At 46.6% G+C, this 4,223-nt stretch overlaps 1 pseudogene; it reads right to left on the bottom strand.

Annotated features, from left to right (window-relative positions):
* The window catches only part of LOC115869869, an 11,175-nt pseudogene extending 8,439 nt beyond the window's left edge, over positions 1 to 2,736 (bottom strand).
* Between the last annotated feature and the right edge of the window lie 1,487 nt (positions 2,737 to 4,223).

Raw genomic sequence — 4,223 nt, forward strand, 5'->3', positions numbered from 1 at the left:
AAAAATGAGGAACTGATGCCAGGGGCTTAGGTGGAGAGCAAATGTTTTCAGAATAATGAGGGAAATGAATGTACCAATGTGCTTTACACAATTGATGTATGTATGGATTATGATAAGAGTTGTATGAGCCCCTAATAAAATGATTTAAAAAGAGAGAAAATATTCTTTATATGCAAAGGTGATATCTCAGATGTTCAGGGCGGTTCCATACGAGAGATTATCTTGGAAATATATATAACTACAATATAAATGTATAAATATAATATCTTTCATAATAACACTGCTAAAAATATGGCACCAAGAATAGTTCATGGATGCCAAAACTGGTGCATGAAAATTGGAGCATTCATAGGATATTGGCAGTCTCAAAGTATCTATCCACAATTACTTACAAAAGGAAAACTATTCGTTTTACAAAGAAAGGACACTGCAGACACGACCTTCAACCCTCTCCCATGAAGTCGGTTTTGGGTGGCAGCCATGCCGTAGCATGGAGTAGACCGGATGCGTGGGGTTAGGGAAGCTGTAAGTCTTGATTGGCGGCCCTGGGCTCAACCCCCAGCACCACCTTGCTTACATGAATAGAGTTCGCATCAGTAAGGATGGGAACTACTGCCATTGCTTGATCTGATCCACTAAGAGGGCCACCCGTCACGTCCGCGGGAGCCCTGTCAAACAGTGAGCGACTGAACGCGCTGCATGCAGACCAGCCTCAATGGAAGGACAGTCCACAAGTAAGTGGCCAGCTCGTGGGCGGGAAACATGCGTGACAGGCTGAGGGACCCTCCAAAAGAAAGGAGATCAACACACAGCAGCGACGTGTAAAGTGTGTGTCTCGGCGGGAGCCTGGATGGGGAATGGGGGCTGCAGCTCACCCCCAAATGGTTCGGGAAGCCCAGCTCTCCACCCAGCCATTCTGCGGGTCTGTCGACAGGTCAATAGAGCGAATGAGGCAAAGCATTCGCAGGGTTGAATCTGAGTGGAGGGCCTATCAGGGGTCTTTGTTCTATTCTCGCAACTTTTTCTACCACTTTGAAATTATTTCAAAATAAGATTTATGAGACTCTTGGACTTCATAGAAGGCTTCATGCGATGACTCATGGAACAATTTATTTAATTCTCTTGAGAAGTCAGACTTTCCCTGGCACAAAGGCCGACACGCTTCCTCTCGGTAGACAATAAGAACCGGGTCACTGGTTACTTTCCATTTTCGCCTGGCCGGTCAAGAAGCTATTCCACGTTCTAAAGACGTGGGCTCAACGGAGTCACTGACCGATTCTGAGTGCCAGCTGCCTTTGTCTGGGATGTGGATGCAGTGTGGGGTCCTTGGAAAGCAAGGATGCGCTTTGATACGTGTCATGGGATGCAGCTGTGGCAGGCGCTCTGTCTTCGTGGGCTCTTGTCCCTTTGGATCCCTGTGGTTGTTGCTGCTGCTTGGATGTTACTTTATCATTCACTCACAAAATGAGCTTGAGGAAGATTCACCTGAAGATAGGAAAGCCTACTGCTTTCAGGGGAGAAGAATTTTTTTATAGGGCCAACCATGAGCTTGGGAAACTTGGGAAGAGTAGGTACAATAACAGCTTGAGAGCCAGCTGGATTGCCATTCAAACCCCAGCTCCAACAACTCATTCGCTTTGCAAGTGCGGGTTCAGGAAGCGCTGGTTCCTGCTGCAGTCACAGACATCTCACAAAGACTCAGCGGTTCGTCTCTTGCTCACACTACATGTTCATTACAGGCTGGAGGTTGGGCTCTGATCCATACGGCCATCCCTCCAGGATCAAGGATGAGGGCAGGCATCTCCACTCTCTGAAATACCACCCATTTTATTGGTCAAAGAAAATACCTCCAAAAAAACTCATGGCCATTGAGTTGATTCCAAATCAATACAATAGTGTAGAACTGCTGCTGTGGGTTTCTGAGACTGTAACTCTATTTTTCTAATTGAATGCTTTTTCTGCATCACAGTTATGCAAAGAAAACATTTTTATTCTGAAAGAATTTTGCTATTTCTCATGATCTCTACCCTCGTGTTTTATGATATTTTTGCATGTGTATTTAAAACACAGGTCAAATATGAAATTATTAAAATGCAGCATATAAAAGATCAGGCTAAGTAAATATGAAGTCAAAGGACTATACCATATATCACTAGAATTGTTCTCACACAATTAAGCTGTCTCCTATAAAATCATATTTGAATGCACAACATAAAACCATGTGGAAATGTACTTGGAAGCTGGTCACCCACAGAATCAGGTTGTTTGCATCTAGCAGTTGCTTCTCAAGCTCTGAGAAACCTGGTCCATCATTCATGTCGTTTCCTGAGGTTTCTGCTCCTCTAACGTCAAAACCAGGATTTGGTTTCTGGAATCCCTGCAAAGTAAGCTTTCTCGGCTCTCGGTCCTGTACCCCAGGATGAGCTGCATGTTCCGATTCCAGAAGAGAAGTCCACCAATTCACGGCACCCCTTCTTGTCGTTGTAAGAACCAGGCTCTTTTCTATCCTCCAGAATAAAGGGTTCCTTCATCAGCTATTGTCCCATCAAAGAGTTTGCCCTTGAGGATCCCATGACCACCCACCCCCAGTGCCACATCTTAGCTCTGGATTTCCTAGGCACAAGCACCTGGTAGCACTTGAATGTCAAAGAACACCTCCTCCAGGGTCTAGTACCACTGGCCCCAGGGTGTCCTGCAAGGAGCCACCCCATGTCGGTCCCCCAATGGGGTCGACATGCTCCACTGCCTCCTGGCCACCACCACACTGAGAAGCCGAGATTATAATTCTTTATGGGAACAGAAAACCTTACTTTCTCCCTTGGAACGGCTGGCAGTTTCGAACTGCTGACCTTGCTGTTAGTAGCCCAGCTTGTAATCACTCCCTGGCCACATCTACTTCCAGCAGAGTCTGGTCCTGCCATCTGCCTTGAAGGGCAACCAGAAATACTCGGTGAACGGCGCTCATGCTCAGCACAATCTCCCTGGGGAACGTCCTATCAAGTGGACTTTAGGAAACTCCTGGGAAAATGAAATGAAATGAGAATGGCATTTTTCCCATGAACTTGTCGGAACCCCCGTGTGCCCTCTCGATGGGTCAACTTACTCTCTGCACAGGGGGAGATTAGGACCTAGGCCACAGCAGAGGGACAAGGGGGTAATGAAATAAGTGGCAAGAAACACCAAGCAACCTGCCCCAGAGACATCATAGTTATTCTTGAGAGTAAATGATGCTCACCAGCCGCATGCCCCAGGTTTCCCAAAGGATTAACATGGTCTTCCTGGTGCATTAAATAGGCAGACAGGTAGATGGGTGGGTGAGTAGGTAAGTGTGTTAGTCTGGATACTTGAAAGAAACAAAGCCATAGAAACTCATGTATAAGAGAGAGTTTTATATAAAGGTTAAGTGCATCAAGAAAACATCCCAACCCAGTGCTGCCCAAGCCCACAAGTCCAACATTAACCCATTAACCCATTAACCCATACATCCAACACCAATCCACAAAGTCCTCCTCCATCTCACAAAGCAGATGCAATGATGCCAACTGCAGGAGGAAAGCTGAATCAGTGAACATGTAAGCATCTCAGCACTAGCAGGGGTCTCCACACAGCTTCTCCAGCACCCAGGGCTGCATCGGGGTAGGTCCATGTGGCTTCTCCTTGGGGATGTTTTGCAGGAAGTGACCCTTGCCAGCTAAAGCAGGGAACTGGCTAAGGCAGCTGCACCCTGGTCTGACCAAGAACTAGAAAGGCGAGGCTCACTGAGCCATTTATCCCTCTGCCCTTCAATTAACCCCACATGTGTTTATCGGCCAGGTTGGCACAATAAATTAACTACCTCAGTAAGTAAATAAGCAGGTAGGTGGATGAGTGGGTAGATTTAGTCATCCAGATGGATGACTAGAGGGATGGATGACCCATAGATAGATGCACACAGAAATATATAGTCAAGCACAGAAGATTAAAACCCAAACCAAACTCACTGCCATCGAGGCAGCACAGACTCGTGGTGACCCTACTCTATAGGACAGAGTCAAGGTGCCCCTATGAGTTACTGAAGCTGGATCGCCTTACTGGAGTAGAAAGCCCTGTCTTTCTCCCTCGGAGCAGCTGGTGCCTTTGAACTTCTGACCTTGCAGTCCAATATGTAACCACTACACCACAAGGGCTCTTTGTTCAGGCATAAGAGGACCTCTGGTAATTCAAAGTTTGAAAGGCCCAAAGGT

Source organism: Echinops telfairi, unplaced genomic scaffold (genome assembly GCF_000313985.2).
Source record: "Echinops telfairi isolate 266 unplaced genomic scaffold, ASM31398v2 ScPeMD7_60;HRSCAF=208, whole genome shotgun sequence".
Lineage (NCBI taxonomy): Eukaryota > Metazoa > Chordata > Mammalia > Afrosoricida > Tenrecidae > Echinops > Echinops telfairi.